At 42.8% G+C, this 24,044-nt stretch overlaps 1 long non-coding RNA gene across 1 annotated transcript; it reads left to right on the forward strand.

Annotated features, from left to right (window-relative positions):
• Window positions 1–6,585: 6,585 nt before the first annotated feature.
• Window positions 6,586–15,469, forward strand: LOC135540297 (uncharacterized). The gene is made up of 3 exons (XR_010455732.1): window positions 6,586–6,762; window positions 8,008–8,398; window positions 12,372–15,469. It is a non-coding gene; the product is annotated as an uncharacterized LOC135540297 (long non-coding RNA).
• Window positions 15,470–24,044: the final 8,575 nt, after the last annotated feature.

Below are 24,044 nucleotides of genomic sequence, written 5' to 3' on the forward strand. Positions count from 1 at the left end.
GACCAGACCAGGGAGAGCAGCCTGGTCTCATAGACTAGACGTAACATAGTAAAAGTAATTCTGGGACACTCACAATAGTAATATATGTGACCGGCCGCCTTGATTCAGTCTTATGTAGCAAAATATGAAATGGTGTCTTTACATTGGATAAAAGCAGACACAGAACTACAAAATGGTATATCATACACTGCAAACACCTTTGTACTTCCGGCGCCGACAGAGATGGCTGCCTCGCTTCACGTTCCTAGGAAACTATGCAGTTTTTTGTTTTTTTTTACGTGTTATTTCTTACATTAGTATCTCAGGTCATCTTAGGTTTCATTACATACAGCCGAGAAGAACTACTGTATATAAGATCAGCGTCAACTCACCATCAGTACGACCAAGAATATGTTTTTCGCGACGCGGATCCTGTGTTCTGCCTTACAAACAGGACAACGGAATGGATCGCATGCAGCGACCCCAAAAAACGACTCCGAAAAAGAGGGAAAGGTAGCGGTCTTCTGGTTAGACTACGGAGACGGGCACATCGTGCCCCACTTCCTAGCATTCTTCTTGCCAATGTCCAGTCTCTTGACAACAAGGTTGATGAAATCCGAGCAAGGGTAGCATTCCAGAAGAACATCAGAGACTGTAACGTTCTGTGCTTCACGGAAACATGGCTCACTGGAGAGACGCTATCCGATGCGGTGCAGCCAACGGGTTTCTCCACGCATCGCGCCGACAGAAACAAACACCTTTCTGGTAAGAAGAGGGGTGGGGGTGTATGCCTTGTGGCTAACGAGGCATGGTGCGATGAAAGAAACATACAGGAACTCAAATCCTTCTGTTCACCTGATTTAGAATTCCTCACAATCAAATATAGACCGCATTACCTACCAAGAGAATTCTCTTCGATTATAATCACAGCCGTATATATCCCCCCCAAGCAGACACATCGATGGCTCTGAACGAACTTTATTTAACTCTTTGCAAACTGGAAACCATTTATCCGGAGGCTGCATTCATCGTTGTTGGGGATTTTAACAAGGCTAATCTGAAAACAAGACTCCCTAAATTTTATCAGCATATCGATTGCGCAACCAGGGGCGGAAAAACCTTGGATCACTGTTACTCTAACTTCCGCGACGCATATAAGGCCCTGCCCCGCCCCCTTTCGGAAAAGCTGACCACAACTCCATTTTGCTGATACCTGCCTACAGACAAAAGCTAAAAAAAGAAGCTCCCACGCTGAGGTCTGTCCAACGCTGGTCCGACCAAGCTGACTCCACACTCCAAGACTGCTTCCATCACGTGGACTGGGACATGTTTCGTATTGCGTCAAATAACAACATTGACGAATACGCTGATTCGGTGTGCGAGTTCATTAGAACGTGCGTTGAAGATGTTGTTCCCATAGCAACGATTAAAACATTCCCTAACCAGAAACCTTGGATTGATGGCAGCATTCGTGTGAAACTGAAAGCGCGAACCACTGCTTTCAATCAGGGCAAGGTGTCTGGTAACATGACTGAATACATACAATGCAGCTATTCCCTCCGTAAGGCTATCAAACAAGCTAAGCGTCAGTACAGAGACAAAGTAGAATCTCAATTCAACGGCTCAGACACAAGAGGCATGTGGCAGGGTCTACAGTCAATCACGGACTACAGGAAGAAATCCAGCCCAGTCACGGACCAGGATGTCTTGCTCACAGGCAGACTAAATAACTTTTTTGCCCGCTTTGAGGACAATACAGTGCCACTGACACTGCCTGCAACGGAAAAATGCGGTCTCTCCTTCACTGCAGCCGAGGTGAGTAAAACATTTAAACGTGTTAACCCTCGCAAGGCTGCAGGCCCAGACGGCATCCCCAGCCGCGCCCTCAGAGCATGCGCAGACCAGCTGGCTGGTGTGTTTACGGACATATTCAATCAATCCCTATACCAGTCTGCTGTTCCCACATGCTTCAAGAGGGCCACCATTGTTCCTGTTCCCAAGAAAGCTAAGGTAACTGAGCTAAACGACTACCGCCCCGTAGCACTCACTTCCGTCATCATGAAGTGCTTTGAGAGACTAGTCAAGGACCATATCACCTCCACCCTACCTGACTCCCTAGACCCACTCCAATTTGCTTACCGCTCAAATAGGTCCACAGACGATGCAATCTCAACCACACTGCACACTGCCCTAACCCATCTGGACAAGAGGAATACCTATGTGAGAATGCTGTTCATCGACTACAGCTCGGCATTCAACACCATAGTACCCTCCAAGCTCGTCATCAAGCTCGAGACCCTGGGTCTCGACCCCGCCCTGTGCAACTGGCTACTGGACTTCCTGACGGGCCGCCCCCAGGTGGTGAGGGTAGGTAACAACATCTCCTCCCCGCTGATCCTCAACACTGGGGCCCCACAAGGGTGCGTTCTGAGCCCTCTCCTGTACTCCCTGTTCACCCACGACTGCGTGGCCACGCACGCCTCCAACTCAATCATCAAGTTTGCGGACGACACAACAGTGGTAGGCTTGATTACCAACAACGACGAGACGGCCTACAGGGAGGAGGTGAGGGCCCTCGGAGTGTGGTGTCAGGAAAATAACCTCACACTCAACGTCAACAAAACTAACGAGATGATTGTGGACTTCAGGAAACAGCAGAGGGAACACCCCCTATCCACATCGATGGAACAGTAGTGGAGAGAGTAGCAAGTTTTAAGTTCCTCGGCATACACATCACAGACAAACTGAATTGGTCCACTCACACAGACAGCATCGTGAAGAAGGCGCAGCAGCGCCTCTTCAACCTCAGGAGGCTGAAGAAATTCGGCTTGTCACCAAAAGCACTCACAAACTTCTACAGAGGCACAATCGAGAGCATCCTGGCGGGCTGTATCACCGCCTGGTACGGCAACTGCTCCGCCCTCAACCGTAAGGCTCTCCAGAGGGTAGTGAGGTCTGCACAACGCATCATCGGGGGCAAACTACCTGCCCTCCAGGACACCTACACCACCCGATGTTACAGGAAGGCCATAAAGATCATCAAGGACATCTACCACCCGAGCCACTGCCTGTTCACCCCGCTATCATCCAGAAGGCGAGGTCAGTACAGGTGCATCAAAGCTGGGACCGAGAGACTGAAAAACAGCTTCTATCTCAAGGCCATCAGACTGTTAAACAGCCACCACTAACATTGAGTGGCTGCTGCCTACACACTGACACTGACTCAACTCCAGCCACTTTAATAATGGGAATTGATGGGAAATGTTGTAAATATATCACTAGCCACTTTAAACAATGCTACCTTATATAATGTTACTTACCCTACATTATTCATCTCATATGCATACCTATATACTGTACTCTATATCATTGACTGCATCCTTATGTAATACATGTATCACTAGCCACTTTAACTATGCCACTTTGTTTACATTGTGACGACCCTCCCACTCTGTCTGCCGTATTCTGTCTTTGTTCTTGTTTCCTTATTAGGATGCCGGTGGGCGGAGTTGGGGAGGGTCGTCAGCTACATGGGAAACACCTGGGCCAGGTGTGTCCCAGGATAAATAGACCTCTTCCACATTCATGGAGGAGACTCTCTCCATGCAGACACCTTTGTAGATTGTGTTGTGGTTCTTGGTGGCCTTTTGTTTGTTTGTTTGCATTGGCACCTTTCAACACCTTGCATTATCACATTCATGCATGCAAAACACTCACTTACACTACTGATTACTGATTACACACACCATTGTATATTTTCATTAGTTGCTTTGGTTAATAAATATATATTTTGTTACTCCTTATCTCCACGTTGTCTCCCTTTGTTACGGGCTTTGAGCCGGTTCGTGACAACATACTCATCTCACATGTATATACTGTACTCGATACCATCTACTGTATCTTGCCTATGCTGCTCTGTACCATCACTCATTCATATATCCTTATGTACATATTCTTTATCCCCTTACACTGTGTATAAGACAGTAGATTTGGAATTGTTAGTTAGATTACTTGTTGGTTATTACTGCATTGTCGGAACTAGAAGCACAAGCATTTCGCTACACTCGCATTAACATCTGCTAACCATGTGTATGTGACAAATAAAATTTGATTTGAAGAACAATGGGAAAGTAATTCTGCTCTGAAAGTTGATAAACTTGTAACCTCACTTTTGAGAAAATGGTCTGGTATTTTGATACCTACTTGGAGAGCTCTTTTTTTCTTACACCCATTCAGCATCATTCACACCCTCTTAAGCTTTATTCCCACCCATCTCTTTAAGGGTTGACCCCAGCGTTCTGTCCTAACAACAGCAGTCAAGCGTCCAAGCTAACTGACTAACATTTGCTAGCTTGCTAGCTACTTCTAGACACAAATGAGAGAACAGCTCACTGACCATTTAACTCTCCCTAGCAGAGCTGGTTAGGCTGTTTTTATTTTATCCAGTGCTTTCGTGACGGCAACTGTGCTGCTGGCAGCAATTTACGCTTTTTTGCCAACGTTTACTGACACCGGACATATTCAACGGATGTTGAGTGTTCATAAATTCATCAGTTATTGGCACACAGACAAGAGTGCTCTAAAATTGGAGCAGCTAGCCAGAGCGAATTTACCAGGTACATCTATCAACAGTTGTCGCACTGACATTCTATTGAAATGTTTACTTGCATAGTGGAGACTTTTGTTAAGACATGTAGCTAGCTAGCTAAGCAATGAACCATAATCCCAACTCATGACGTGACTGCCCTGCATGAATCTGCAGGTAACTAACCAACCAAGTTCAATGTTAGCTAGCTAACATGAGGCTATAACCAGCAAAGCAAATGGCTCTGAGATACGAATAATAAGATCATACAAGTAACATTAGTTAAGGAGCCAGCCAGTTAACATTAGCTAGCTAACAGTACACTTTAACTTTCAATTAAAACTGCTTTGTCAAAATTAGAAATGTGTAATATCAGAACATTTTTGCTACCTAGACTATTATTTGTATACATCATGGATGGACGCTTCTCACTGTCACGAATGCCATGGTTGCCGTTAGTTTGAAGATGTAATCCGGAGACAGGTGTTTTCTCCATCAGATGTCCATCAGGTGTTTTCTCCACTGATTTCAAAACTCGGTCTTCCTTAAAGTGGAGAGCAACACTTATGCAGTTCCACAACGCAATATATATTTCTTAACTTCTTGGTGACAGATTGCAGTATTTTCACCTCTGGATAAAATGCATGCCCAAATTCAACTGTCTGCTACTCATCCCCAGAAGATAAGATATGCATATTATCAGTAGAAACCCCGAGGACAAACCATTCAGATTGTTTTTTTTTAGGTCACTCTCTTTTCAATGGGAATGCAGATTTCTAAGGGACCTCCTTGCAGTTCCTATCGCTTTCACTGGATGTCAACAGTCTTTAGAAATTGGTTGAGGTTATTCCTTTGTGTAATGAAGAAGTACGGCCATCTTGAACGAGGGTCAGTTGAAGTGTACTGTTAGATAGAGGTGCGTAACCAGAAAGCATGTTACAGTTTGTTTTCTTCCTGTATTGAACACAGATAATCCCTTCTTCAATTTGATCATTTATCGTTAAAAAATACCTAAAGTTGTATTTCAAAAGTAGTTTGAAATGTTTTGGCAAAGTTTACAGGTAACTTTTGAGATATTTTGTAGTCACTTTTCGCAAGTTTGAGTTTTTCTGCATCAAAAGTGCCAAATAAATGGACATTTTGAATATATATTGACGGAATTAATCGAACAAAAGGACCATTTGTGATGTTCATGAGACATTGGAGTGCCAACAAAAGAAGCTCATCAAAGGTAAGGCATGAATTATATTTTTATTTCTGCGTTTTGTGTCGTGCCTGCAGGTTTGAAATATGTTTTCTCTCTTTATTTACGGAGGTAATATCCTCAGATAATAGCATTGTTTGCTTTCGCCAAAAATCCTTTCTGAAATCTGACATGTTGGCTGGATTCACAGCAAGTGTAGCTTTAATTTGCTCTCTTGCATGTGTGATTTAATGAAAGTTTGATTTTTATAGTAATTTATTTGAATTTGGCGCTCTGCATGTTCCCTGGCTTTTGGCCCAGTGGGACGCTAGCGTCCCACATACCATGCAACTTTGCAACTAACCCTAACCCTAACCCTAACCCTTACTTAGCATGTTAGCTAACCTGTCCCCTAACCCTTTAACCTAACTCCTAAATTTAATCCTAACCCCTAGCCTAGCTAACATTAGCCAGATAGCTAGCTAGAATATGTAACATATCATACTTTTTGCAAATTCGTAAGATATAATACCAATTAATACACACAATATGAAGTGAGTGTCCAGGATTTACATATGGAATAATACGAAATCCTCTGAGACCAGGTTGCAGACCAATAGGCCTACAAAAGGCATGGATCAGTGTTGTCATAAACATACTCTTGTCTTGGATTGGTTTTACTTCCTCATATTAAAAATATTCTCACTTATTGCTTGTCTTTATTCATACTAAATAAAACATATCCTCCCTCCATGGTGCACACAGTCAAACATTTACCTATGAATCCAAAGTACAAATCCTGTCCTGGGCCCGGTTTCCCGATAGCGATGGAATTTAGGCTTGTAGTTAGGACAGAGAGCCCAGCAGGCTACACAACAACACAGCTGGAAAACTACCGTTTCTCAAAACGTATACAAATAACTTAAAAAAGATTTGACTGCTAAATGGAACTTAACTGGCTAATTTTAGCTAGCTAACATTAACGTAGCTCTCTGGCTAATCCTCCATGGACATGGTAAGTTACATTTTTTACCTGTAGGTAAAAAAGTAAATGTGTAGTAAATGTGTGTGTGCGTGTGTGTGTGTGTGCGTGCGTGCATGTGGGTTTGTGAGAGAGATTGTGATCACAACAACTTTAGAAAACATTGTCATGGCAACGTTTTCATGCTAGTTATGTCTGTGTGTTCTGTGTGTGAGAGAGAGAGAGAGGGAGGGAGGGAGGGAGGAGAGATAATGATTATGATCACAAGATTGTCATCATGTCAACATTGTTTCATGTTAGCTGTGTGAGAGAGAGAGAGAGGGGAGAGAGAGAGAGAGAGAGAGAGAGAGAGAGAGATGCATGAATACACATATTGTTTACAGATTGGCAGGTAAGGGTGCTCTTGAGCGGCTAGATGTTCTTTACCATTCGGCCATCAGATTTGCCACCAATGCTCCTGATAGGACACATCACTGCACTCTATACTCTTCTGTCAACTGGTCATTTCTGTAAACTCATCGCAAGACTCACAGGTTAATGCTTATTTATAAAACCCTCTTAGGCCTCACTCCCCACTATCTGAGATATCTACTGCAGTCCTAATCCTCCACATACAACACCCGTTCTGCCAGTCACATTCTATTAAATGTCCCCTAGCACACACATTCCTGGATCGCTCCTCTTTTCAGTTCGCTGAAGCTAGCGACTGGAACACGCTGCAAGAAAACACTCAAACTGGACAGTTTTATCTCCATCTCTTCATTCAAAGACTTAATCATGGACACTTACTGATAGTTTTGGCTTCTTCGCATGATGTATTGCTGTCTCTACCTTATTGCCTTTGTGCTGTTGTCTGTGCCCAATAATGTTTGTACCATGTTTGTGCTGCTACCATTTTGTGCTGCTGCCATGTGGTGTTGCTACCATGCTGTGTTGTCATGTGTTGCTGCCATGCTATGTTGTCGTCTTAGGTCTCTCTTTATGTAGTGTTGTGTTGTCTCTCTTGTCATGATGTGTGTTTTGTCCTATATTTTTATTTAATTTATTTGTATTGTTAATCCTATTCCCCGTCCCCGCAAAAGTCCTCTTGCCTTTTGGTAGCCATCATTGGAAATAAGAATTTGTTCTTAACTGACTCACCTAGCTAAATAAATAAATAATATATATATATATATATATATACAATACATTTTTCATATCCCTGCTCCACCTCAATACTCAATCTAACAATACACCTCTCAACTGCCTTTTTAAATGTTTTATTCTCTTTTTTTGCAGAAATCTTCTAGCTTGGATGGAAGGATGGAGAAGTGAACAAAGGGAATGAGTACAGAAGTTATCCAGCATGCTGACTAAGACATTTAAATAGCCTATGTTTTGCTATCTATCTCTTTCTCTATCTCTCTCCGTCTATCTGCCTGACTGCCAGAATGCTGAGGGTCAACATAGTCAATGTACTTGCTAGGCTAAATCTAACTTAGTGAAGACCTTAGGTAATGGTTAATCGGGATTCTTCTGTCTTTACAGTTCCTGAAACATGTCAATGACCTGATGCATGGCTTCTACAGCAGTGCTTGGCCACCCACTCAGTTACCAGTAACCTATTCTGCCACATCTCAGGGAAAGGAGACAGCAGAACCACCCCTCCCTAAATCCATAGTCATTGAAAGTAAGATGTGTGCAAAATTATATATATTTTTTTCTGTTTGATACTCTGATCTTCAATAAACCACATAATCACTCTGTACAATTAGTAGATACAGTACAGTAGCTCCCGGGTGAGATCCGTCTAAAGACAGGTAAATAGCGCCCACTAGCAGCTGTACAGGCTATCTTTCCCCATTAGTATCACTTGTGAAACTTGGGATTGGTGGAGGAGGCACTCCACATTACACAAATTCAGGATATGATTAAATCGGAGAGTTACAAAGCAATCATATCATAATATAGTGGAAACCTCCACTGCTAATATTTTAATATGTAATAGCTAATTATGAGCAGGTGTTAAGCACAATGAAAATGTTTGCACCTCAGAACCCCCCCCCCCCCCATTAATCTGTCAGCTCCTAAGAAATACACAAAAAAATGCAATAGCTAAAGGATTTATTGATTAAAATGTTAATCCTTTCGGTAGAAAATGTGCCGAATCAAGCGCCGATTGTGCAATACCTTTCATCCCCTCCCTCCAGAAATGAGACAGTTTGATGAGCTGAGCTGGTGATCCCTCTTCTCTGCGACTATATTAGACCGTATACCACGGGTATGACAAAACATGTATTTTTACTGCTCTAATTACGTTGGTAACCAGATTATAATATCAATAAGGCACATCGGGTGTTTGGAGTATATGGCCAAAACATCATGGCTAAGGGCTGTGCCTGGCACTCCGCGATGCGTTGTGCGTAAGAACACGAACCATCGTATGAGAGTTCTCATGTTTATGTTGAGAATCAGAGAATACTGAATACTTTATTTGACATCTTCATGCTATCTCCTGTTAACACTAGCAGAGGAAGGATGCGTACCGTGGCTAGGTCAAGTGAGGTCTGTCCCTTCTGTTTCTTCGTGGTAGGGTCAGCTCTGTGGGCCAGCAGTAGAGCACACAGTGCAGGACGGCACTTCTGAGTCGGCTCGTAGACAACGGTGAAGGCCCACTTGTCTGTAGCATTCACACATGTTGAACTTGATCAGGAGGGCTGCAATATCCACGTGCTGTAGAGCAGCTATTTCCAAACTGGGGTACACGCAATGCCATCGGGTTTACACCAAATAAAAATATTTACAAAAATTAAATGTATTTTTTCTTCTTTTTTTCTTCCCATTTTCAAACAGTCCATTTATATTTTCCAACGGGGCTATACATTTGGGTGATGTTTTTCTCTTGCCTGAGTTGCCTCGTTTCACTGCCAAAAATGAAATTAAACCATCTAGTGTTCAGCAAAATAACAACACAATGTCAAATACAGGTAGCCTAGTCAAATAATTAACATACAATCACATTAACCGTTACTATCTGGCGGGAATTACACTAATGGTCCGTATGTACCTGGGAAAGCACCAAAAAACAGACAGGGACTGTATCGGTATGATATGTTGGATAAATGAATAAAGACAGACACCAATGTCAGGTTCAATAGCCTTGTTAGTAGTGCATTGTACAAATCCGTACAACTGGAGTCCGGGGAACAGTCCGGCTAGTCGATTACCTATCAACTAGACTCCGTAACGGGGACGTTGGACCATTGAAGAGGTGGAAATATGATGAGAACTACATTGATTTGGGGTTATATTATTATAACCTTATATTGGGAGTAGTGCCTTTCCTCAGCCACAGTGTGTTATATGTGCAAAAGTACTATCTCACAACTCAATGAAACCTTCACTCTTGCACAGACATTTAGAAACAAAACATGCCCAATTGAAAAATAAGCCACAGGAGTATTTCAGTGACAATTAAGATGACTTTCGAGTAGTAAGACATGTATAAAAGCAACAGATACCAGTTCGAGCCTCACCAGGAGCAAGTGCTTTTCTTGAACCCCCTGCCTGTCTATTTATTGTCCAGAAAAGGAGCATTTATTCAATCTATTTCATTGAGATAACAGGTCAGAGTACAGGCACAGCTACGATTCAAGTCCATAGTCTTCTGAATCACCAGCTATGCCTGACACGTCAGCAATGCAGGGTGGCAAGCCTGCTCGAAAGTCCAAGCGGATGGCTGTTTGCGAAGTGAGTCGGTGCTTCGGCAGAGAAAATAATCAAACAACATGGGGCTCAGCCCACAACCCTGAGATTAAGAGTCTCATGCTCTACCGACTGAGCTAGCCAGGCACCTCAACGGTAATATTGACTTGGTCCGAATATCGTACAGCTCTGTTTGTGCAAAATATGGTGATTAGTGAGAGTGTTGTTGATGGATCCTGTGGTGCAATCTGTTAGCGTGGACATTTTGCAATCTGTTAGTAGGACATTTTATTTGTAATAGGTATGTTCACTGCACTTGTGAATGTGGTAATTGACCTTTTAATGGCATCAGACCGAGGCTCTGCATCTGTCCTTGTGCTCCTAGACCTTAGTGCTGCTTTTGATACCATCGATCACCACATTCTTTTGGAGAGATTGGAAACCCTGATTGGTCTACACGGACAAGGTCTGGCCTGGTTTAGATCTTATCTGTCGGAAAGATATCAGTTTGTCTCTGTGAATGGTTTGTCCTCTGACAAATCAACTGTAAATTTCGGTGTTCCTCAAGGATCCGTTTTAGGACCACTATTGTTTTCACTATATATTTTACCTCTTGGGGATGTCATTCGAAAACATAATGTTAACTTTCATTGCTATGCGGATGACACACAGCTGTACATTTCAATAAAACATGGTGAAGCCCCAAAATTGCCCTCGTTAGAAGCCTGTGTTTCAGACATAAGGAAGTGGATGGCTGCAAACGTTCTACTTTTAAACTCGGACAAAACAGAGATGCTTGTTCTAGGTCCCAAGAAACAAAGAGATCTTCTGTTGAATCTGACAATTAATTTTAATGGTTGTACAGTCGTCTCAAATAAAACTGTGAAGGACCTCGGCGTTACTCTGGACCCTGATCTCTCTTTTGACGAACATATCAAGACTGTTTCAAGGACAGTTTTTTTCCATCTATGTAACATTGCGAAACTCTCCTAATTGTCCCTAGAATTTCTAAGCAAACAGCTGGAGGCAGGGCTTTCTCCTATAGAGCTCCATTTTTATGAAATGGTCTGCCTACCCATGTGAGAGACGTAGACTCTGTCTCAACCTTTAAGTCTTTATTGAAGACTCATCTCTTCAGTAGGTTCTACTGAAGGGTAGCCTAGTGGTTAGAGCGTTGGACTAGTAACCGAAAGGTTGCAAGTTTGAATCCCCGAGCTGACAAGGTACAAATCTGTCGTTCTGCCCCCGAACAGGCAGTTAACCCACTGTTCCTAGGCTGTCATTGAAAATAAGAATTTGTTCTGAACTGACTTGCCTAGTAAAATAAAGGTAAAAATAAAATAAAATTGAGTGTAGTCAGGCCCAGGAGTGTGAAGGTGAACGGAAAGGCACTGGAGCAACGAATCGCCCTTGCTGTCTCTGCCTGGCCGGTTCCCCTCTTTCCACTGGGATTCTCTGCCTCTAACCCTATTACAGGGGCTGAGTCCCTGGCTTACTGGTGCTCTTCCATGCCATCCCTAGGAGGGGTGCGTCTCTTGAGTGGATTCAGTCACTGACGTGATCTTCCTGTCTGAGTTGGCGGCCCCCCTTGGGTTGTGCCATGGTGGAGATCTTTGTGGGCTACACAGGGCCTTGTCTCAGGATGGTAGGTTGGTGGTTGAAGATGTCCCTCTAGTGTAGTGGGGGCTGTGCTTTGGTAAAGTGGATGGGGTTATATCCTGCCTGTTTGGCCCTGTCCGGGGGTATCGGAGGATGGGGCCACAGTGTCTCCCGACCCCTCCTGTCTCAGCCTCCAGTATTTATGCTGCAGTAGTTTATGTGTCAGGGGGCTAGGGTCAGTCTGTTATATCTGGAGTATTTCTCCTGTCTTATCCGGTGTCCTAAGTGAATTTAAGTATGCTCTATCTAATTCTCTCTTTCTTTCTCTCCTTCTTTCTTTCTTTCTTTCTCTCTCTCAGAGGACCTGAGCTATAGGACCATACCTCAGGACTACCTGGCCTGATGACTCCTTGCAGTCCCAAGTCCACCTGGCCATGCTGATGCTCCAGTTTCATCTGTTCTGCCTGCGGCTATGGAACCCTGACCTGTTCACCGGATGTGCTACCTGTCCCAGACCTGCTGTTTTTAACTCTCTAGAGACAGCAGGAGCGGTGGAGATACTCAGAATTATCTGCTATGAAAAGTCAACTGACATTTAATCCTGAGGGGCTGACCTGTTGCACTCTCGACAACCACTGTGATTATTATTATTTGACCCTGCTGGTCATCTATGAACACTTGAACATCTTGGCCATGTTCTGTTATAATCTCCACCCGGCACAGCCAGAAGAGGACTGGCCACCCCTCATAGCCTGGTTCCTCTCTAGGTTTCTTCCTAGGTTCTGACCTTTCTAGGGAGTTTTTCCTAGCCACCGTGCTTCTACACCTGCATTGCTTGCTGTTTGGGGTTTTAGGCTGGGTTTCTGTACAGCACTTTGAGATATCAGCTGATGTAAGAAGGGCTTTATAAATACATTTGATTTGACTTCCAAGCTGTTACATATCTAGGCTTTCCAAAATGTCACGTTCATCAGTGTGTTGGTGTTTTGACAGAAACCGGTAATCCAAATCAGACCGTCTGATTATATTGGTATGAATAGCTGGACTGTATGTCTTTTTGCCTTGTTGTTTTCTCCTGAAAGTGATTTAAGGTGGACAGGGTTTGATTAGCAGATTGTGGACCACAGGGAGAGAGTGCTGACTTTTTAAGTGAGTTTGTTTTGTTTTTCCTTCACTCTGCAGTCCAACTCATCCCAAACAATCTCAATTTGGTTGAGGTCGGGGGATTGTGGAGGCCAGGTCATCTGATGCAGCACTCCATCACTCTCCTTCTTGGTCAAATAGCCCTTACACAGCCTGGAGGTGTGTTGGGTCACTGTCCTGTTGAAAAATAAATGATAGTCCCACTAAGCGCAAACCAGATGTGATATATATCGCTACAGAATGCTGTGGGAGCCATGCTGGTTAAGTGTGCCTTGAATTCTAAATAAATCACAGACAGTGTCACCAGCAAAGCACCCCCACAGCATAAACACCTCCTCCTCCCTGCTTTACGGTGGGAAATACACATGTGGAGATCATCCTTTCACCCACACCACATCTCACAAAGACACTGCAGTTGGAACCAGAAATCTCCAATTTGGACTCCAGAACAAAGGACAAATCTCCACCGGTCTAATGTCCATTGCTCGTGTTTCTTGGCCCAAGCAAGTCTCTTCTTATTATTAGTGTCCTTTAGTAGTGGTTTCTTTGCAGCAATTCGACCATGAAGGCCTGATTCACACAGTCTCCTCTGAACAGTTAATGTTGAGATGCGCCTGTTACTTGAACTCTGTGAAGCATTTACTTGGGATGCAATTTCTGATGCTGGTAACTCATAGTGCTTGATGGTTTTTGCAACTGCACATGAAGAAACTTTCATAGTTCTATTGACTGACCTTCATGTCTTAAAGTAATGATGGACTGTTGTTTCTATTTGCTTATTTGAGCTGTTCTTGCTATAAAATGGACTTGGTCTTTTACCAAATAGGGCTATCATCTGTATACACAACTGATTGGCTCAAAAACATTATTAAGGAAAGAAATTCCACATATTAACTTTTAAGAAGGCACACCTGTTAAATTAAATGCATTCCAGGTGACTACCTCATGAAGCTGGTTGAGAGAAGGCCAGTTGTGCAAAGCTGTCATCAAGGCAAAAGGTGGCTATTTGAATAATCTCAAATATAACATATATTTTAATTTGTTAATCACTTTTTTGATTACTACATGATTCCATGTCTGTTATTTCATTGTTTCATGGTTTCATGATGTCTTCACTATTATTCCACAATGTAGAAAATAATAAAAATAAAGAAAAACCCTTGAATGAGTAGGTGTTCTAGAACTTTTGACCGGTAGTGTAAGTGGCATGTGAACACAAATTACACTCATGCCAATTAAAAACTATGGAAGAAAAGTCCCTCTCTGCAGGGCTTCCTCCTCGGTTGCGTCCTGCCAATGCAGATACCAGCCAATTCCAGGCCGCCAGGTGGGTAGGGCTGCCGCACTGCTTCCGAGTCACGGCAGCAAATTATAACATAAGTACCTGTGAGGGCATTTTCTGTTAAACCTTACTAATGCTTGTATACTAAAATATCTTTATTTAAGCCTAGGCATTGGACTTGAGATTGTTTTAAGAAACTAACTCAAATAAGATAGAAAAGTGTGTGTGCATTAATAAGAGGCCTGTTCTAACTGTTCTGTATGTGTAGTATAACCCCATGATATCTGGGAGCTCAACCAAGAGCTGACCGAAATGACTCATTTTTTATGTGTGTGACCAGTACAACCGTACATCATCTTGGCCAGCAGTCAAAGGCACTTGCTTGCCCAACTTGGGGGAACTGTTGAGCTACTGTTAGAGGAAGTATGCCTGGAGTGACTTCCTGTCATTCTGATCCTTGTTGTCCTCACTCAGTTGCGACAGACTGAAGTAACCTTTTCACCCAGTTGTCTCCCCTCACACACACACACACATAGGGTCACGTGTTTTGCAGATGCTTGCATCTAAATAAATGCTCCTGTTGTCACGTTCTGACCTTAGTTCTTTTGTTATGTCTTTGTTGTAGTATGGTCAGGGCGTGAGTTGGGTGGGTAGTCTATGTTCTTTTTTCTATGTTGGGGTTTTGTGTTTGGCCTGGTTCTCAATCAGAGGCAGGTGTCGTTCGTTGTCTCTGATTGAGAAGCATACTTAGGTAGCCTTTTCTCACCTGTGTTTTGTGGGTGATTGTTTTCTGTTATGTGTCTGTCACCTTACAGAACTGTTTCGGTCTCCTTTGTTATTTAGTTTAGTGTTCTCTGTTTAATAAACAATATGAACACTTACCACGCCGCGATTTGTTCCTCACCTCATTCCAACGCCGAGCGTTACACCTGTACTATTTGTACAGGAGGCACTCACTCAATTTCACCTGCGTGGGTGGTGCGACCAGCCTCCTTATTATATGTTTTTAATAAAAGTAATACCTTGATTGATTATTCACTTTGCCTCTACTCATTATTAGTTAAAGGTATAATTTTCACCACATACCCCACCCGGGAAATCAGGAGCTCGATAATGAGTTTAGGGCCCAAAACTCCAGTCCATCTTGGAGCATGGAACGTCTGCTCTATGTTTGAAACTTCAAAGAGTTCAGATTATCAGAGAGATGGACGGGTATAACGTAGATATCCTGTGTGTAGCGAAAGCAGATGGACTGGTGACAAGTGATGGCTCAACAATATTCTATTCAGGAAAGTATGATTCCCACTCCAGTGGTGTAGCCCTCATTATCAGTAGAACAACTGCCAAACCCCCCCTGGGAATGGGAACCCATCAGTGCAAGATTTGACTCCAAGTACTGCAAGCTCACCATCCTGCAATGCTATCCCCCCGCCAACGAGGCAGAGGAGGAGGACAAGGATGACTGGTACGAGCAGCTACAATAAGGAGTATTCAAGGTCCCACAACACAACATGATTATAACAATGGGAGATTTGAATGCCAAGGTTGGAGCCGATAACACTGACTGTGAACAGGCTATGGGGCAACACGGCTGTGGTACCATCAACAACGGTGAAATGAAATTAGATGATCTCTGCAGGATGTCAAGGTCCACCGTGGGGCAGATGTCAACAGCGACCACTACCTGGTAAAAGCCAAGGTCAGGCTGAAGCTGCGAACCACACACACACACACACAATACAGAAAGTATTTGACCTCAACAATCTCACATCTCCTGAAATAAAGCTCTTCCCATTGTTAGGTTATGAACAAACTGAGAAAAATCTCAAACCAAGTTTATTCAACCCATGTGGTGCTTCAGCTACAGACACAACATACAAGTCACACAAGTACATCTTTATACCTTCCAATTAGGCAGAGTCCTCTCCTTGCATGTCGAAGATAGACAGTCATTATCTGTTGTTAGGCAGAAACACAGTAGGTTCCTCTGACTCGTATTGTCATGGCCCTGCCTAAGTCTATGACCCTCGTGGGTGTGGAAATGTGTATATACAGTATGTGTGAGACAGGACTGGAATCAGATGTTCTTCAGTGTGGGCCCCTGTGGCCCCCCTTCCAGGACTATCTTCTCTCTTCAACTGTTAACTTTATCTCGAGTTGAGTTCCACATCCCACATGGTCCTGGTTCCTCAGCAGCTAGTCTGCCTTATCAATAACTATACTGTTTCCCTTTGCCTCCCTCCTTAGGAACATTCATATTCTACAATAATATATTTGAACAGAGTATGAACTTTCTGCACTTACCCTTTTCTCACTCAGTCACTTTCCATATCACTCAGTAACTTCCCACAAAAGTTCCTCTTTACCCTTCCTTGACCACCAACATATACATTTATTAAACATGTAAAGTAATCACTAAGTTATTGTAAGGTAACATTAATAAGTACATTTCAAGCTAGAATCCCAACACCATTTAGCAAAAAAATAGCTTCAGTCCATTAGTCAATGCAAATGAAGAAGACCAGTGCACAGTTGAAACCTCATGGAGTAACATCAAGAATGCATACACAGAAATGCCAAAGAAAGTTATTGGCTTTAGAAAGAAGAAGGGCAAGAAGTGGTTAACACAAGCTACATGGAAGAAAATAGATGAGAGACGGCTTTCTAAACTGCTGAGCGCAGAATCACCCAGGCTGATTGAGCAAGCACAGCAAGAATATAAGACCAAGGACAAAGAGGTAAAAAAAGAGTGCTCAAATGGATGTGAGCCTTTGTCCAGGAATTGGCTTGTGAGACAGAACAAGCTGCAGCAAGAAGAGAACCAAGCACTGTAGATAAGATCACAAGACAGCTCTGTGGCCAAGTTAGTAACCATACAATGCCATTCAAAGCCAAATAAGGTAAAATGTTAACAACCGAAGATGAACAAACTGCAAGATGGATCCAGCACTTTGAAGAGGTCTTCAACTGGCCAAAGCCGAATGATCCAGCAGATTGATTCTATTGACACCAGCCCAGCAGTTGAAGCAGAGGTCCAAGCAGCCATCAAGGCTATGAAGAGTGGCAAAGCACCAGGTATAGACACTCTGCAGGCTGAGCTACTTAAAGCTAATGTTAACACAGCTACCAAGGTGCTGACTGTTCCCTTTTGCAAGATATTATACCACAAGACTGGAGAAAAGGCCTCATCATCAAACTGCCAAAAAAAGGAAACCTCAGCTAATGTGACAACTAGAGAGGTATAACCCTCCTCTCCATCCCCAGAAAAAACTTCTGAAGAGTACTTCTCAAAAGGATTGACACTGCTGTCGATGACAAACTCAGACAAGAACAAGCAAGGTTCCGGAAAGGAAGAGGATGCATCGACCAGACCTTTGCCCTGCGCAACATTATCGAGCAGTGCCTCGAGAGGAACACACCCCTCTACATCAACTTTATTGATTTCAAGAAGGCATTCAACAGTGTTCACTGTGAGAATTTATGGAGGATCCTTGGAGACTACGAAATACCACCCAAGATTAATAACTGTTGGGAAGTTCTATGAACACTTTGAATGAAGCATCATCCTTGATAATCCTCTTACAGTCATTTCAAGTTATGTTTGGTGTCAGACAAGGCTGCATCCTCTCGCCAATACTTTTCTTGTTACCGGGTAATGTGTCAAACAACATCTGACCATTCCTGAGGAATCCAGTGGACTATCTTCTCCCAGATGAGCTTTCAGTCGATTATGTCCCATATGGAGCACAAAAGTCTACAGCCTGAAAACTAAGAACAGGTTCTATAATATCAATGTGAAGTCGCTGCTTTTATATGGCTCTGAGTGATGGAGGGTAGTCAAAAGTGAGATGAGCTAGGTTGATGCCTTTCACAATGCTTGTCTCCGCAAGATGGGTGGGTGTAGAGTCAGGCGCAGAGAGCAATACTTCCAAATGAATGCGTATATTGTGCTTGGTCTAGCCAACAATCAGGCAATGACCCTAAATCAAGTATGTCTCCAAAACCCATGAAAAGAACATACAACAAAATACGCAGGCGAAAAACAACTTCACCACAGACAGTAAGGATAAGCCCACACAAAAGCAGGCGGGCACTAGAAGTTTAAATAGACTATTGACGAACCAAAATAAGCAACAGGTGAAAACAATCAAGACAAAGCCAACAGAAAAGAAAAAGGGATTGGTGGCAGCTAGTAGAACGGTGACCACGACCGCCGAGCACCGCCCGAACAGGGAGAGGAGCCACCCTCGGTGGAAGTCGTGACAATAGGAGGAAGTGCTGTAAGAACATTGTCCTGGAAATAAAGATATGCAGGTTGCGTTGGCTTGGTCATGTGCTGAAGAAGCCACCAGAAAGGATCCCCAATGTTGGACACCAACTGAAAAGTGCAAGAGGCAGGCCAAAAGCAACATGGTGACAGACAGTGGTGGCTGAGCTGGAAGAGATGGGTCTTTCATGGGACAGGATGCAAACTGTGGCCAAAGACAGACTCCAGTGGCTAACGATTGTTGCAGCCTTATGTCCCACCCGGGACAAGAGGACTAAGCAGTAAGCACCCCCAGCCTCATCGACGTAACTTACATAGTAAGTGTGATCAATGGCAGCAGATGCTTTCTCATGATCAACATTGTCACTTACCTCTGTATCTACCGTATTTCTTCATCTTTCACTGGGGCACAATGTCCACTTTTGATGATGATCAGGGAAGGAGAAAATGATGGGCACAGCAGTCGGGGTGAGGTGGACATTTCCCTTGTCATCATGCTGAAAACACTCATATTCAAAGTGATGGGCACAGGGACGAGAGTGTTGTGTTGGTTTCCAATGAATCTACCTGACATTTTCTACCTACTGCTGCAGCCTGGGCTTTTCATGAAATGGGAACCTATAAAAAAAAAGATTATGTATTTAATAGTAGGCTAGTTCTTAGCCAAGAGTAAACAGTAAACGAGGAATATACTAGTCAGCCGTTAAACATAAAATCAAACGCGACCAAAATAATGGAATTGCCATGGAAACGCTTGGGGGAAAGGGCCCTGGTGGCAAGAAACCGAGTCTCCTCATTGCCCCCCAGAAATATTAGCCTACATTTAGACTGTTGTTTATATGTAACCAACCACCTTGATTTGGTCATATGTAGCAAAATATAAATATATAAATATTATAATTGTAATATTATAAATACAAGTTCAATCTGTACTCCAATGCACATCTGGTGTGCATGATAAAAACAGGAAGAAAGGTAGCGAGGGAGGTGTAAAAGACAAAGGGAAAGAGGTAAGAAGAGCAGGGAAGGCAGCTTTTGATTAATGAATCACAGTGAGACCTAATATTATCTCAGTTCATCACAATTACATAATAGTGTCTCTAGTGGTGTCTCCTAACCAGTCCTGGGCTCCCAGTCGGCCCGAAGGTTATCTTAAGAGCGGGTGAGGTGGCAATGACAGGACTGGGGGTTGGTATCCTCTCTCACATCAAAACATACCTGCAGACGAGAGACAATACATTTTTTTTAAAGGCTTAAACATGCTAACACTGTCTGTCATCACAATTATCAGGTGAAATGCAAAACTGAGGCAAGAAAATGGCCTTGCCGAACCCCCCCCCCCCCCCCCATCTAATTTCCTTAATTTTGTGTCTAGTCAAATACTGTGTTATATTAAACAGGAGGGAGTAAAATGTAGGCAAGCAATAAACATTTCAGAACAACTACTAGTCGAATAAGATATGGGAGAGATGACGAATTTTGGCAAGGAGATTTATTTATTTACTAATATACTTGAAACAAATAGCCAAACCGAAAACTGCAGACATTATAAGTGCAATCAAAAAGATACTGTATAAAAAATAAAATGAAACGCAGCCTAACGTGATCAGAAATCCCAACTAGCAAGCAAGTCGCAGCAATGTAGAATTGATTGCGAGCACGTTCACGCTGAGGGAGGGAGAATTCTGACAGGGGGGAGCTTTTCAACACAACACCATTCCTCAAGTTATAACGTGTTAGCTGCTTACTGGACCCTGACAATCTGTGTGAAATGTTAGTGGTTAGTTCGTTAGCTAGTTAACGAACCACTATCTATTAACTAATGTTTTCCCTCTGCAGTATGTGGTTACTTTTCAGAATGAGACAATTTGGTGAAAATGAGGCGTTGCTTGTTAAACAAGTGGATTCAGGGATCAAGTGTAGCTGGAGCCTGGCTTAATCTGGATGCTACTATAGAGGTGAAAGGAACACCACACACTTTCCCTCTTTCTCACTTTTGCTGACACATTGTAGAACAGATGTCCACAGGAAGAAAGTGTACAATGTAATAATGTGCAGTGTAGCCCAAAGATATTGTTTTTGTTGTGTTGAACTTGACAGTAACACATGTGAGTGAGGGTACTTGTTTTTACTCAGTGAACAGTATTTTTGCACACATGTTCTACTTTAAGATGTTTTTTTCCCAAGTGCAAAGTTTGTGTGTGTGGTCACAAGTGTTATATTATAAAGGCTGTCATGACGAACTGCAATATTAGTGTATTGTTTTTTCTCAAGACTTGAGTGTAATTTGCAGTAAAGTCTAGGCAACAAATAACATTGGATTGCTTTCTTTACATTTTTTAGCTGCGAGTTAGGTTCACATTAACCACTTTTTATTTTACACAGACTTATCACGTCGATCATATGCTTTGTTGTTAAATTAGTTAAAACCTGCACTTCCCCATAGCAGGGATTATTTGCATGTTTCAGTGCAACAAAAAAGTGTCACCTTTTTGGGCCCTCAGCAGTTTGCATCCCTGTGTAAAGCATCTCTTTAATAACGCTTCATGTTGACACGACCAAGTGACCTCTCACCTTTGATGCTGTGCCCTCTATGTAGACAGTTCAGATGCGGGAGGGGTTCACCGACACAGCTGATATAACCTAGAGGATTTAGGGAAAAGGGGCGAGAGGGATGAAGTGAAAGAGAGACTGTTAATGAGAAAATAAGGTAATTAAAGAGACAGTGTTCAACAGGAATCTATGCGTGTGGCCTCACCTGGTGTCCACACTAAGTGGCTGCAGAGTACTTTATATTAAAAAATATGCACAGACACACAATGACAAACAATATAGCATAGTTATAGAAATAATTAAGTGTCTTACTATTCTCCCTGGTTGGCCCTCTTGCCTATTCTTTGAAGGTAGAAGGAGCCACAGTTATACACCTGAGCCTGCTTACTGCACAACACAATCCATCAATCAGATTGATACATGAGTGTATAGGTGTGGGATATAGGGTGTCTAATTGTTCAATTTTTTTTCAATATGGGTGGCTTAAAATAGCCTGGTTTGTTTTTGTATAGACATCACACCGTTACTTAAACAGCACCCTCACCTGAGAAATAGAATTCAAATGGAGCACACACAAGGCTGCGTGCTCAGCCCTCTCCTGTACTCCCTGTTCACACATGACTGCGTGGCCATGCACGGCTCCAACCCAATCATTAAGTTTGCAGACGACACAACATTAGTGGGCTTGATCACCAACAACGAAGAGGCAGCCTACAGGGAGGAGGTGAGGGCACTCGGAGTGTGGTATCATGAAAACAACCTCTCACTCAAAGTCAATAAAACAAAGGAGATGATCGTGGACTTCAGGAAACAGCAGAGGGAGCAGCCCCCTATCCACATCGAAGGGACAGCTGAGGAGAAGGTGGTCCACCCACAGTGTGGTGAAGAAGGCGCAACAGCGCGTCTTCAACCTCAGGAGGCTGAATAAATTTGGCTTGTCACCAAAAACCCTGACAAACTTTTACAGATGCACAATCGAGAGCATCCTCTAGGGCTGTATCACAGCCTGGTACGGCAACTGCACCGCCCTCAACCGTAAGGCTCTCCAGAGGGTGGTGCGGTCTGCACAACGCATCACTGGGGGCAAACTATCTGTCCCCCATGACACCTACAGCACCCAATGTCACAGGAAGGCCAAAAAGATCATCAAGGACAACAACAATCATCAAGGAGCTGCTGCCTGTTCACACCGCTATCATCCAGAAGGCGAGGTCAGTACAGGTGCATCAAAGCTGGGACCGAGAGATGTTTTTCAATCTCAAGGCCATCAGACTGCTAAACAGCAATCACTAACTCAGAGGCTGATGCCTATATTGAGACCTAATCACTGGACACTTTCATAAATGGATCACTAGTCACTTTAAACAATGCTACTTTAAATAATATTTACATATCTTACATTACTCGTATCACATTTATACTGTATTTTATACCATGTACTGCACCTTGCCTATGCCGCTCGGCCATCACTCATCCATATACTTCTATTTACATATTCTCAATCACCCCTTTAGATGTGTATTTGATAGTCGTAGGGGAATTGTTATTACTTGTTAGATATTACTGCACTGTCAGAACTAGAAGCACAAGCATTTCGCTACACTCGCATTAACATCTGCTAACCATGTGTATGTGACAAATAAAATTTGATTTGAACTGGGAATTGAATAACTGCAGTTGACATAGCTAAATAAATTAAAGAATTCTCTTATTGCAATGTGGATGGCTCTTAAAGGAGCGTTTGGTTGTGCATAGTGTAGTCTATGGTGTTGCTAGGGAACAGAACCCTCTTCAAAGAAATAGGAGGTGAAGATCTCCAGCACAGGTTGACTCTCGCTCTGCGTTGTTGGACCCCATCCTTGAAACATCCTGCAGACTTCTCCAGTTACAAGGTATCTGTAGGAATATGAAAGATAATGTCATTATTAGACTTTACATCACCAGGTAATTGTGGATTACTAAAGTATAATATCCCTTAAAACAAATAATGTTTAACATTGGATTGATAGATGCATGTGCATGTGTAGCATGTGACAATAACAGGACCATATCAAGGATAGCATCCCAAATTAATACAAAATACCACTTGAAGCTTGATGATGAGTTGATAATTTGAATCAGCTGTGCTGTGCTAAGGCAAACACAAAGAAGTGCACCCTTTGGAGTCCCCATGACCTGTTCATCTGTAGACAGCCTTTCATAGCTCTTTATCAGAGGACAGGAAACAACTTCATTATACTCAAATTACACCACACTGAATATTATGAAACTATTATCTCCGTCATAACTTCTAGGGACTGGAACTACACAGGTACCTGCTCTATCCAGAATAGCCTACTCTCTCACATTGACAGTTGGGGCTGCTACCCTTTCACCCTCCACGATGGCAGTTAACTAGCTACCTACAAATGCAGTTGGAGTTTGTTTTTTAGTGATAAATACATCAAGATAGCTAGCTAATGTGAAGTTATGTAGCTGGTGATGTTTAATTCACTTAGCTATTTATACAGTATGTAAAGTTGGCTAGATATCTAGCGAGCCAACTAGCTCCTTTAGCAGCTCATTTGAGTTAGCCTACACTGTAGCTAGTTAGCTAATAATACATCGTTGTTTTTTTACATTTTCGAAATGTATTTACTTGGTTCCCCCAGCCATGTGGATAATTCGAAACAGGGAAGCAAAATGTGTTTGTCACCAGAGCGTTTTAGAGGATATTACTATAGAACTGTTTACCCATTTAATAACCAGACCTTCATACAAATCTGCTATGCGGAATTCTTGACGCAC

Source organism: Oncorhynchus masou, chromosome 5, assembly GCF_036934945.1.
Source record: "Oncorhynchus masou masou isolate Uvic2021 chromosome 5, UVic_Omas_1.1, whole genome shotgun sequence".
NCBI lineage: Eukaryota > Metazoa > Chordata > Actinopteri > Salmoniformes > Salmonidae > Oncorhynchus > Oncorhynchus masou.